Raw genomic sequence first — 14,376 nt, 5'->3', positions numbered from 1 at the left:
AAAGAGGAAGGTGTCAGCCAGATGAGTTTGAAAAATGTTTTCAAGAATGGAATCGCAGATTTGACAAGTGTGTTAGGGTAATGGAGAGTGATTTGAAGGTGATAAGGTTGTTTTGTTAAAACAAATAAATTAAAATACATACCTTTGGGGGGGAAATTCTGGTTTTTGGGGGGTACCCCCTTGTATAACACTGCCTATTGACACTTGAAAACACTCACCATAAAATGGCTGTAGCACTGTTTTTACAGCTCCACTGCCTGCTATTAGGTGTCTAAAACAACATTAAAGAGTCTTGGGCTTTATGCTGGTTACATCCACACCTTCGTACTCTTTAACCTCAGAAACAATAGAGTCTATCAAATATCCAAGAGGTGTCAAAGAAACAATAACCATCTCCAATAACAATGGGTGATTCAAAAAAGGTGATGGAATGTTAACATCTTAGAGTGGGAAAAAAGGTTCTGCGAATATGGATGCAATTTTTAAACTCCTCCTGTAAGAATCACACTCTCGGCTATTGAGTCAATTCTGACTCCTGGAGACTCCTTAAGGCAGACTACAACTACCCCTGTGGGTTCGCAAGGCTGTAAATTCTTGACAGGTGTAGAAAGCCCCATCTTTCTCCTGAGGAGCAGCTGGCGGTTTCATATTGCAGACCCTGTGGATGGCAACCCAGCGCATAACCCCTGCACCACCAGGGCTCCTGCTGACAAAGGGTGAAAACTTCTTGGAATCAGGGGCCAGCCAGGTCAGTGACTGCAATTCTTCCCCATCTCTTGTCCTAATTTTCCACGTGCTTTCATAGCAAGAACAACTGGCTAATGAAATGTTACAGTGAGGAGTCCGAGGTTGTAGTTTTCCAAAACAGGAAGAAGAATGTCTGCCCAGGCCACTACACTCTGCACTGACCCTGCAGCCCAGCCTCACGGTCTGAAACGGTTAATACAATGAATGTAGGTTTACTGACTGCCAGGTGTACTTTTCTTTTAATCTATTATTCTTTTAAAATTACCCTGGCGATATTTGTTATTTGCTAAAAATGAGAAGATATGAATACTCTTGAACAAAAAAAGAAAAGAAAAATCATTAATGATGTTATATTATCCTATTATTAATCGATGTCAAAGCTTTAGCGTACATCTTTCAGAATGTATTTCCTATGCACATATATACTTTTCAGATGGTATTATATAAATTTTACTAAAATTCATTATAATATATATTTTCTCCCCATTATTAATGAAGTCTGTGTTTAGTATAAAAAAGTGAACCAAAAAATTCAAGTTCAATTACTCCACACTGTTATTACAGTTTTGTTATATATTTTTATTGATCCTGTGCAAACACAAAGTACTGTTTTCTTGCTTGTAGGAATGTAGTTAAGCCATGAGTACTACTCACTAGCTAGCTTTTTTGTGTTGACATCTCATGTGAACAAGACCCACGACCATCAGGGGATTCAAAGTCACAGTGGCCCTACTTGCAGTGAAACTGTACATCTTCACGGGGCAGACAGCACCAGAATGTATGAAGGTGTCATCTATTCATCCAGGTTTTTAGTGTTGACCAATAAACCATAACCTGTGTGTCAAGTAGAACCACACACTATAGGATTTGCTCTTTGGGGGCAGTCTTTGGAAATCTTAAAAATAAACTGGAGAACTACTGAGGTGCCTTCCTTCAGGGGAAGCAGTGGCTGGGCCCCATAGCTGGCACCCATGGCTACATCCCATGACTGGGTTACATGGTCCGTATAATTTTTGGTAACTGCTTTTTTCTTTTTGTACAGTTTTATTGATACCTAACTTATATATCACACAATTCAATAATTGTTCAATCATATCCATGAGAATTGTACAATCATTACCACATCAATTTTAGAACATTCTGCTGCCCCCCCTCCCCATGGTTAAATCACCTTTAAACTGAGTTGTGCACTCACAGTGAGTTCTAGTGCTCCCACCCACCTCCTGCCTTCATTTTCTATTCCTGAGATGCCCTTCCCACCCACTCCCCACCCCTGCACCCCTATCAAGCCCTGGATCAGTTATTGTCACTATCATGCATGCCTCCTGTGGGTCACAAAGTGAGAAACCCAACAGAAAGAGTACAAACCAAAAGCAAAATAAGGTGCTAAGGATAAAATGATAATAACATGTAAGAAAGAAAAGACCCATATCAACATTCCAAAAGCGAGGTTAGAAATTCCTATCATCGAACAAGTAAGAGGCCCTGCACCAAGAACACTTTCAGGCTTTGCGCCGGACTAGGCACTTACTGGAGCAGCCAAAGAGCTTTGTAAGCCTTGCCCCAGGTCATGTTCAGGGCTTGAGTGCGGAGGTCGCAGCCCAAAGGCATGGGGCAGAGGCAAGCCTGCAGGCACAGCTAGGAAAACTGTCCTGATTAAAGAACTGTATCTCGAGCAATTCTTGATCTTGAATTATATCCTGTTATACCTCTCGAATATACCCCATAACTGTAAGTATAGTCTGTGTGTTCTATGTGACCACCACAGGGAATTCTCAAACCCAGCACTGAAGTAGAGAATGTGGAAGGAGGGACAGCGAGTGCCAGAAGTGGGGAAATGGTTGACAGAGGAGCTATGTCTGACCCCCACTTCGAATCCACAGTAGGCTGATGTTCATCTGGATTTTCTCTCCTCCCCTTTGGGAAATGAGACAAGATCTAACAACAATGTCACACCATTGTTTTTTTCTGAAGCAGCAACCAACAGAATAGTAAAATCATAAAGAAAGGAAAGCAAAAGTTGGTTTGGGAGAAGTTAAAAATCATTATGCCTGCCTCCGGAGACTTTTTATTCATAAATGTAGTGGAGATTTCTGGGCTAATCCTTTTAAATGGGGACTCCTTCTCGTGCCATGCTGCCACAACACTCAGCAGCACGTCCTCTGATCTAACAAGAGTTTTCCACCCCAAAGCCAGGGTCCCCTAGAATCAGAGATTGGAGGTAGCCTCTCATTCAAATTTCAGATACACTGATAACGGGTGCAAAAAATGGGCCTACTGACAGGCAGCCACAGGAGCAAAAGCAACATGAATTTGCCTACCAAGACACAGTGCTACTGCATGAGTCAAAGGTCCATGATGGAAGACGGATGAATGATGTCAAGAGGAGATAAGCATGAAGCACTAAGCAAATCCTGCCTGTTTGAAAGCGTATTACACATTCCGGTAGAAGGTGAGATGGGAAGGAGTAACTCTCCCCTCACAGGTGTGTATTCCAATTTGAATCACATGCCGTTATCTTTAAAGTTAACAATTCATTTCCTAATAATGAGATGTTTTTAATTTTGAAATGCTTACCCCTAGTGCTCATACTGAGATCCAGATCACCCTCTCTTAACTGGTCCACTCGTAATCTTGCTCTCTCAGGTAGCAGTAACTCTACTTGTTTAGTTGCTCAGGCTGAAAGCCGGGGGGCCATGCTCGATGCCCCTCTTTCTCTCACACTCCACACGCAAGCAAACTACTTTGACTCTGCCTTCAAAATAGATTTCCAGTGCCCACCACTGCACTGCTGCCACCTTTGACCTGTCTTTCCCCTGGATTATGGCAGTGGTCTCCTGCTCTCCCGCCCTCATCTCCTCTGCCACCAGAAGGAGCCTATAAAAATGTAAACCATATCAGTCACTCTTCTGCTCGGACCACTCTAGAATGTCCACATTCCTCTCAAAGGAAGAGCAAAGGTTCTCTACATGGCATCCAAGGTCGCGTTCTGTCCAACCCCATACTGCTCATGCTCGACCGCTCACCCAACTGCTCTCGCTACCCTGGCCTCCTTGCTAGTCCTTTAAAATGCCAGGCGCAGGCACACCTCAGAGCCTGGATAGCACCTTCCCCCTCTTCCTGGACTATCCTTCCCAAAAATATCCTGACAGCTCACCCCCATGTTCTTTATGTCTCTGTTCAAATAGGAACTTCTCAATAGAGCCTACCAGACCACCTCGCTTAGTCTGTACTCTTGTCTCAGATTGTTGCTGGTTTTAGTGTTGTCACGTTGGTGGTAATTCACGGCGACCCTAAGGACAATAGGACAAAACATCACCTGGTCTTGACTCATCCTCACAACTGTTGTTACAAGCCCTTGTTACGGTCACTGAGTCAATCCATCCCCATCGAGGTCTTCCTCTCTTTCGTGGACCTTCTACCTCACCGAGCATGATGTCCTCTCCCAGGAACAGATCTCTGCTGGAATACATTCCAAGTATGTAAAATGAAGTCTTGAAACCCTGGCAGCTAAGGCACAGTCTTGCTGTACTTACTGGAAGAGAGACTCGGTAGTTCTTCTGGAAGTCCACGGTACTTTCAATATGCGTCACCAACACCATTACGTGTTTTTCAGACTCTTCTTACTCGGAGGAGCCCTGGGGATGTAGTGGTGATGCACTGGGCTGCAATTCACATGGTCAGCAATCCCAAACCACCAGCTACTCCAACTCCTGTAGACAGTTAGTCTCAGAAACCCCCACAGGGGGGAAGTATTGACTCTGAAGGTGGTGAGTGGACTCAGGCTGGAAGCTCCACTTCAATCTGTTCACGTTGCAGGACCCTGCAGGTATCTGAAACACTAGTGGCATAGTTTCCAGCATCACAGCTGCTATCAAGCCACCACAGTATGGCAAAGTGACAGCTGAGCAGTGGTATTTTTCCATAGAGCTAACCATACATAGTCTAGCAAACTACTGACTTATTGCTGGTCATGATATGACCTCTTTAGAGTACTGAAAAGCAAGAATTTTACTTTGAGGACTAAGGTATGCCTGACCCAAGCCATTGTGTTTTGCATTGACTCATGCAAGTTGGACAGTGAATAAGGAAGACAAAAGAACTGAGGCATTTGAATTGTGGTGCTGGAGAAGAATACCACGGGCTGCTACAAGCATAAACAGATCTGTCTCAGAAGTACAGAGCACACCCTAGAGGCAAGGATTGCAAGGCTTCTTCTAACATACTTCGGCTGTGTTACATCTTGCTTGGTGGAGAGGCATCAACAAAGAAGCCCTCAAAAGGAATGGATTGACACAGTGGCTGCAACAGTGGGCTCCGGCACAGGAACAATTGTGCGGAGGGCGCAGGACCAGGCACTGTTTAGTTCTGTTGTGCATAAGGTTGCTATGGGTCAGAACCAATTCCATGTAACGTCAACAATGTCATGGTCTGTGTCTCCCCACAATCATGTAAATACCAAGTGGCCTCTATCTAGAACAGTGCTTGGCACAGAGCATCAATCAAGAAATACATTTCATAAATACAAAGGAGGATAAAATGTCGAGACGAGAATAATGAACAACATCAAATGCTATTCATTCCAAGTTCAACAATTACCAAGATCACACTGATTTCTTTTAATTGGGTGAGTAGCATGCCTTGAGAGAGGCAGCAGATCATAGCGCTAAGAGGAGTCGGAATGGTGTGGTTCAAATCCTGGCTCTGCCTCTTTGCAAAGTGCGGTGTGCCTGCCTTCACTTTAGTTCCTGGTCTTAACAAAGCAGCTTGATAGTGCCGCCTATCCCAAAGGGTTATGTGGGCTAAATGAGTTCGTTGATTAAAAAAATGTATAAAGCAACTGCCCTTTAATTAATGCTAGAACAGATGTGAAGAGCAATGGTGTTGTGGTTATGTTAGGCTGCTAACTTCAAGGTCAGCAGTTCAAAACCACCAGCTGTTCTGTGGGAGAAACACGAGGATTTCTACTCCCATGATGAGTTACAGTCTTGGAAACTCACAGGTGCAGTTCTACCCTGTCCTATTGGATTGCTATGAATCAGCATCAACTCAATGGCATGGACTTTGGTTTGGGTTTGGAGCAATAGTTAAGGACTCAGTTGCTAACTTAAAGGTTGACAGTTCCAACCCTCCCAGAGGTTTTACAAGGCAAAGATCTATTAATCTGTTCCCTCTCATAAAGATTAAACCCCCCAAAATCCAAACCCACTGCCATGGATTCAATTCTGAGACTCTGTGGGAGCAGACAGCTTCATGTTCTGGAGCAGCTTGTGGGTTTGAACCACAGACCTTGCAGTTAGCAGCCAAATGCCTCACCTACAGCACCACCATAAATTAAAGCAAAAAACTGCTTACCATTAAGTGAATGCTGACTCATGGAGATCCTACAGGACAGGATAGAACTGCCTCTGTGAGTTTCCAAGACGGTAACTGTCTGCAGTAGAAAGTCTCATCTTTATCACCATACGTTGTTGTTGTTAGTAAGGGACCATCAACTTGGATCCAACTCATAGCAACATCATACACTACACACAGCCGAGTAAGTCCTATCCTATGAGGACGTCTGAGTTGCATGGGCCAATGTGAGTAAGAATCAACTTGACAGAAGCTAGCAACAAAATAATATATATGAAGGGGTTTCAAAAAGTTTGGGGGGAAATTCCATTATCTTTCCAGTCATTATTAACAGTCATTATGATCATTAGTGAACTTGAATGTCTAAATTTTGCAGAAGTAAGACTACAGGAATAAGAGAAACATCTGAGAAATGAACCTCGCCGTTCTTAGTGGTCCCTTTTCATTTACAGACCTAGATGGGGTGTTCCTTCAGACCAGACAGTGAGGCACATGAGAATTTAGCAGAAAAGGGAGAGCTTTCAGCTGAAAGACATACATCAAGGCACTGGCTAGTCAGTGAAATCCCATTCAATTGTGTCAAATGTCATTTTTCTTTAAATGACAAGTTTGTCAAATGTCAGGCAAAAGTAATAAATAAGGGAGCCATAAGAGTAATTCTAATAGGTTAGAATTAATTTGGTTTGAGAACGCAAACACCAAGAATTGTACAAGAATTACAGATGACTGCCAACACTTGTCTTGGGGAGCTAATTTTTATGAAGGTGAAATACAATAATTCCTAAAGTCATAATGTACAGCGTGAACTCTGGTTCAAAGAGACTTGAGAAGGCAATGAAGACATGCTCCCTGAGGAGAAACCACCTTCAATAATCATCACCTGGAAATCGATAAGAATCTGACGGTGTAGTGCTTAAGAATCTGGCTGCAAACCAAAAATAATGGGTGGTTCAAACCCACCAGCCACTGCACGACAGAAAGACGAGACTGGTCCCATAATGATCACAGCCTTGGGAATGCTATGGGGAAGTTCCAGTCTGTCGTGGAGGGAAACAATAGTTGGGACAGACCCAACAGCCATGGGAATATCTTTAACACTATAACCATTAGCATGTTTTGGAGTGTTTTGTTTTTTTCTGGAGAATTTTTTAGATATGTTTCTAGTAAAATCTGAGCTAGTCTCACCATCTAACGGTAGCCAGCAATGCATTCGTTTTATGATAAATAGAAGGACTGTCATTCTGAGAAAATAATGGGTCTGTCAAAATGGGATGTCTTTAGGGTAAGACTAAGAAAACCTCTCTTTTCCCAATGGATCCTCTGGGTTGTCAAAATAACACCAGCCACGTCATCCTTCAAAGTTATATTTATATAACTCTATAAAGTTTTAAAAGGTGGGATGGTGGCCATTTTTCAGGCTTTAGAACCCAATAATTTTTTTCTGCTTCCCTTTCACACAGGCCCAACACCATCCAGAGTTCTCTAAAAGAAAGATCAACAGTTGAAGCATCACCTTTCAGGCGAGCTAAAAGAAAATTACAAATATGGTTAAAGCCAAGGAATATTGCTCTGCAAAGGCTAGAAGAGTTGGGATCATTTCAAAGCTAGAGAAACACTACTATAAGGGTTATATGCAACAAAATCATACTAAGGGTGTTACAACTCTAAAATTATGAATATATTTTATGAGTCTTGTACTTTATTTTAAAATTATTTTGCTATAAACCTAGCAGGGCCAGCATATATGTTTCATGTCTTCACATTTATAACCATACAGAATACAACTGAAATATCAATTACACACCATGACACTGAAAGAGAAAATAGAATAGGAAGGTCATATTTGGAAACAATAAATTAGTAGCAAGAAATAGCAAAAGGTAGCAAGACGGTTTGATGAATCGCTGAGATTTTATTTTCTGAAGTTTTACTTTCTTTGAGGCTCATTTTAGTCACAGATAATGGAAATCTATCAGTGATGCTCCAAGCCCCCTGATAACCTTCAAAACAATGTACAATGAGCCTGTGAGAAACTTCCTTCTTGACTGCAACTTGTTACCCAACTACAGGGAAAAATGCCCTTGAGAGCAATCATGAGTATTTTTAGAATCATCTGATAAATAGGAAAATGATTTACTCAGGAAGCACTCAGTATCATTGACTTTCAGCTAACTGGTGTGCATGATTTACTGTCTACCAGAGGGCTGAAGACAGAGCACCGTGCATTATTCAACTTCATTCTCAGTGAGAAGCACGGAGGCACAAATCATGAAAATTCACACTAGTGAACAACCTGAATGTGAAAACTCATTGCTGTCAGGCCTGAACAGTAAAATATATAGTATTATATGTCTTTCATTCCTGTGATAAAATTGTGGCTAGAAAACAATTAAATGCCAATCTTATTAAGATATTAAGATATTTTTGCAATAAAAGATCATGTACTATGTTTATAATAATCACAACTTCTATGATCAAACCATAAACAGGCCAAGAAATTGTCCTACTGACGGGTCATGTCATTCCTCGGGCTCTGTTGTGTTTTCTAATGGTTTATCCCTGTTACGTAAGTCGCGAGGGAGAAAAAGAAAAGTACTCTCCTATGAAAATGACTTGAAATCAAAATTAAGAATGTAAATCAAAAGCCAAACCAACCTGGACTTTCATTTTGGATATCCGCCGGTTAAAGAACAATGGCACTCTTATATTCATGAGAGGAAAAGAGTTCCGTGTGTTTAATGTGACTAAACAATTAACGTTAGATCATTATTAGTGATCACTGCACCTAATGCTCAGATGAGGGAGTCAAAAAATTAAAAAATAAAAATAAAGGGAAGCTACATCGATGCAGAATTTACCTTAAGTTCTTAATGGCTTTCACCTCTTGAATACACCTTTTGTAACTATTGGCACTGTTTCATTTCCATCTTCTTCTTGATACTTGATTAGCCCCTGGTCCCTGAGCTCCCCTCTGTCAGAATAATTGAGACCCTTTCCACTCAGGTTCAGTGCCACTCGAGGGCATTGCTGGCAGAGATGGAAAGAGAAGAGGGGTCCTTCAGGGACACCAGCTAATCGGTTCAAGAATCAGTCTGGTGATTGTTAGACTCAGTGTCCAGCACCCTTGAGTGCATACTGACTGCCTATCCCATCGTCCGCTCCTGCTGTTCCCAATCTGTCCACAGGCTGCTTTCTGCCTTACCAAAGAGCCCTGACATCCCGCCTAAGCCTTGTCAGTACAGTTAAGAGATGAAAAAGTAAGAAGTTATGAAAAAATAGGGCTGAAATTTTGTTATTTTGGTCGGATGTGGAAAAATGATGCTTTCCATCTTCTGTATAAAATACTAACACAGCACTTATTACGTACACAGACTGTATACAAAACGTTTATTAACTCATTTCATAGGCACAACAGTCCTACGAGATGGGTAGTCTTATTGACCCCAGAGACAAAAAACGGAAGCACAGAGTATTTTACATCATTTAACCAAAGGACAAATGGTCAGTCAGAGGTGGAGTCTGGACTGAGGTACAGGATAAGGAGAGAGCACAACTTAACTTTTCCCCCAAAGGGGGAAGAAAACAGAATAGTCAGCTCTTCCCTGTTGACTTTGCTACATTAAAATTCTAAGAAGAGCTATCATCCATAAGATATACTCATATATATACACTATATCATGTTTTGAAAATTACTTTGGGAATCTAGCATTCTAAAACACCAAAACCCAGATTCCACCATCAAGTTGATTCCCACTCATCAACACCCTCTGTAGTCAGACTAGAACTGACCCACGGTGCTTCCGAGGCTCTAATCTTCCCACAAGCAGATTCCCACATCTGTCTCCCGAGCACTGGTGGCTTCAAGCCACCAATCTTTCGGTTAGCAGTCAAACAACCACTATTCCACCAAGGAGTCTTGCATGCTAATCGCTCACTGCCCTCCAGGCGTTTCCAATTCATGGTCACTTATGATTTCCCTGCAAGACAGAGTAGAACTGCTCCTGTGGACTTCCAACAGTATAATGCTTTAGGGCAGCAGAAAATCTCTTTCTCCCCGTACACCAATATAGCTGACTATAATATACTGCTTTCAGATAGATAAGACAAGTGGTAGCTGTATCTCCATACTGAATAATTTTCATATAGGAAGATGAGAACGAATTCCTAGACCTAGATACACATGGCGGGGGGGAGGGGGGCGGTCTAGATAGTCCGGGCAGTAAAAATAACTGCTTATATTGTTACTACTTAATTAAGTAAAATGAAGACAGTGTCAGAGTTTTCTAGACCAGCTGTCCATTTGAATATACAACTTTGCTCACCCTACCTTGTACTGTATGCTGAAGCATGTAAACAGTTCACCATGGGGCTTTTTAGACAATCTCCTCGACCTTTCTATTTATAGACTTGCTTTCAGCACATCTTGACACTTCTAGGGAACGGAATGATGGAAAGTCCTTAGCCTAGCATTTTAGCTAACATTACAGTTCTGTACCTGCGAGAGCTGTAGGTGTGTAGCTTTCTGTTAGCACACTCTTAACCTGTCCTAATACTGGAGGCTCCTTGGTAGCCACTCAAGGAAGATGCTGCATCTCCTCATGGTACAAGCTACTTCACAAGCGCCGCCCAGAGAATATGCTGGATGACCTGCCGGTGCAGGAGGCATCGGCTGTGGCATCAGTAGACCCCAGAAGAAACACAGCTTCTAGCCACAAACATTTCATTCATTTATACTACGAGCCCTGGTGGCGTATGCATTAGCCTGTTAACCTCAAGTTCAGCAGTTCAAAACTACCAGCTGCTGGACAATCATCTCTTTGTGGCTGAGACTCCAGCACGCCCCAGTGACCCCAGGAGGTGGGGACATAGGTAGGCGGTTGGACTGAGTCTCGGGACCCTCCCTTCTCCACCCCAGCTCCAGACCTAGGAGGAGCTCGGCCGCAAGCAGAGAAGCTCTACCTCGCTGACCCACTTAAGTGTCTGGTGTACAGAACGGACCAAGCTCAAGATGTAAAGAAGATTGAGAAATTCCACAGTCAACTGATGCGACTTATGGTAGCCAGAGTCCCGAAGTGTTGCCATGGAAACAGCCTGACTGGTTTAAGATGAAGATTCATGTTTCAGGAAGTAAATATCTTGAATTTGAGCAAGTTTTGGAATAGAACATGCTTTAAGTAACTGAGTGGGCTATTCACTATCTGAGGTATCTTTTTGTACTTTATTTTTTGATGTTTAGAGAGCTAGAGCGCATTTATTTATTTTTGGAAATCGAGCAAGGCATGAATCTAAGATTTCATACATTATGTTGAACAAAATGCATAATTATTTCTCTGGTAAATCTGTGTCAACAATTTGAAAAGGGAATATCAGGACAAGCCACTTTTTTTCATTTAATCTGTTTAAAAGAAAATTAAATGTAAACATTTTGATGGTTTGTTATTTCTTTTGGAGCATAAACAGTTGTGCTATAATGACAAATAAATATAAAATATGGTTACTAGAAAAAACAAAAAAACTACCAGCCACTCTGTCGGAGAAAAACAAAGCTTTCTACTCCTGTAAAAAGTTACAGCTTTCTACTCCTGTAAAAAGCTCTACTCAAGTAGAAAGCAAATGTTTTGAAAATGATGAGGGCAACAAATGTACATATGTGCTTGGCACAAAGGATGTATGTATGGATTGTGATAAGAATTGTATGAGCCCCCAATAAAATGATTCCCCCCAAAAGTTACGGTCTTTGAAACCCACAGGGACAGTTCTTCCCTGTCCTGGAGTCGCTACGAGTGAGAACTGGCTTGTGACACTGGCTGGGGGTTGGGGAATGGCCCTGTGAACTGAAGAAGTGGCTTGTCTGTGGTCATTAAGAGGTTCTCAAACTTGCAGGCTCTGTGTAACAAGCACTGGAAAAATACAGCAACCTTGTTTAGAATTCAGTCTGTCATCATATGAGCTCATTCTTGATCCACTTAGAAACCCTCTTCTGAATTCTCCTCCAATCCTCTCAAGTGGACCATGAGAGATCTTCTGCTCCTTGGCCACATCACTGTGTCGTGGGCATCTCTGTCTGTGGTTTTCCTCGTTGCAGTGCAGAACAGAAGGGGCCAGCGCCGAGGCACCCAAGGCTGGTGGCTTGCAGCTCCCGCTCACAGGGACCCTCCACTCACCGGGGTCAAGCTCCAGCAGAGTGCGTGACGTACCACAGCATGTATAAATCTCAAGAAGCCTATGTGGCCAAAATGTTAACCTTACAGACGTTTCAGAATAGCACAAGATGTCCAGAGTGCCTGAGACCAAGCTCCTCCTTTCATTAAGCGTAAACAGAAGTACGAGTAAGCACTGAACTGCTCACGGAAGGGCCAGCGGCCTGAATCCACCAGGCATTTTGTGGTACTTTGAAGACATGGAAACTTGCTCCTATATTGATTGCAACCTTGGAAACCCTGTGAGGCAGTTCTACTCTGCCCTACAGAGTCACTCTGAGTGGGAATCAACTTGATGGCAGAGCAAGCTAATAGTCTACCAGCAACCTAACCAAAACAAGGAAGTGGATGCTCCCTCGACTTTATTAAAAGCCCTGGTGGCCATACTGGGTTACGGGTTGGGCTACTAACAGCCTTGCAGATCTGCTCCTATAAAGTTTACAACCTCAGAAACCCAAAGAGGCTGTGCGACTCTGTTCTACAGAGTCACTATGAATCAATTCACTGGACAGGAATTTGGTTTTTGATTTTCCAAATTTAATACAGAGACTCCTTTAAAAAAAACCAAAAATCCACTGCCATTGAGTCTATTCTAACTCATGGTGACCTTATAGGGTAGTGCAGAACTGCCCCTGCGAATTTCTGAGACTACAACTCTGTATGGGAGTATAAAACCTCACTTTTCTCCCTCGGAGCAGTGAGTGGTCTCGAACTGCTGACTCTGCAGTTAGCAGCCCAAAGTGTAAACACTATGTACCACCAGGGCTCCATAGAGACTCCTTTGAGAAAGAATATCCTTGCATTCCTGAATTTAGGAATGGTTTATAAAGGCTCATTCAGACATAAGACAGTGAATGACATCAAAATTAGACCAGTCAACAGAATCCTGAGAAAAGGTGCTAATAGATGGATAGATATGCACAGAAATATACTCCTGGAGTATATATGCTTATAAAGTAAACACAGTAGAAAATGAGATAAAAATGACAGACGGGGGGGGAGGGGGGGCGGTCTTGCTGGGGAATGGTACAGAGGAAGGCTGGGAGTCAGCCAATCTGAGGTAAAGACTTTTCACTGCAATCATGGTCCTATACAGTCAATTACCAACAGTGCAGAGACTGGTACAATGCTGCAAATGATTTAATGTGGCTCTTATAGCCATTGCCTTTGTTATTCCCATCAAATGACCTTCATTTTCATGAGGAGTCTGGGTAAGATGGTAGGGGAGCAGACTGTTTGGATTCTATGATTCAGCTGTAATTGTTGCAGAGTTCACTGTGATGGTCAACCTCCTGAGTATAAAATCAGCCATCTCAAGGGTCAGGCCAAATCCAGGGATACATATTGTAGCCAACTAAAAATAAGAGGGGGAGGGGGACAAAAAAAGAAATGGGTAGCAGGGAAACAGGGCACTATCCCACCCAAGGGGAAGGTATTGTTTATATCTCCACAGGGAAAGAGGGACCAAACTTCAACCCAGTGATCCAAGCTGTGAATGTAACATACCAGTATGGAGTAGAGAACCAGTGGAGAGGTCTCAGGGGCTGATCCCCAATCCAAACTACGTGGACACCTGCCCCTCCCCCCAGAAGAATTTATTTCAGAGGACAGCACTGAAGCTGCAGCTCTGGGAAAGGGGCATGTTTAATCAGAGCACACAGGAGCAAATGAAGGGGGAGAATGAAAGAGTGGAGCACATCCTGGCCCACCAAGCCTTGAGGACGATATTCCCACTCAGAGTAGCCAATCCACAGAGACCATATGGTCAGCCCCACTATGAGACACGACATCCCTCACTGATCCATAGCCCTACAGGGGACAACACTGGAGACACAGTGTGGGAATTGCACCGGATCTGATCCCATGACACCTAGGCAAAACACTAAGGGAGTGCAACAGAACAGCAATGGGAACAGAGCAACAAAGTCCTCAGGGAATACCAAAAATAGACTTTGGGGCCAGGGTGTGGCACCCCATCAGACTCAACCGGAAAACACTCCTAAAGGCCAACAAATAGTCCTTGAACTAACTACAGGCATTTCTTTTTTGTGGTTGTGGTGGGATCTTTTTGTCA

At 42.8% G+C, this 14,376-nt stretch overlaps 1 protein-coding gene and 1 pseudogene across 1 annotated transcript in view; one reads left to right on the top strand and one right to left on the bottom strand.

Annotated features, from left to right (window-relative positions):
• The window catches only part of LOC101660449 (A-kinase anchor protein 7), an 84,025-nt gene that overhangs the window by 14,052 nt on the left and 55,597 nt on the right, over positions 1-14,376 (bottom strand). The window lies entirely within an intron of this gene.
• Positions 9,527-11,197, top strand: LOC115871011 (annotated as a pseudogene).

Source organism: Echinops telfairi, unplaced genomic scaffold (assembly GCF_000313985.2).
Source record: "Echinops telfairi isolate 266 unplaced genomic scaffold, ASM31398v2 ScPeMD7_3533;HRSCAF=4204_0, whole genome shotgun sequence".
Lineage (NCBI taxonomy): Eukaryota > Metazoa > Chordata > Mammalia > Afrosoricida > Tenrecidae > Echinops > Echinops telfairi.
This window is presented reverse-complemented; position numbering and strand designations above follow the sequence as displayed.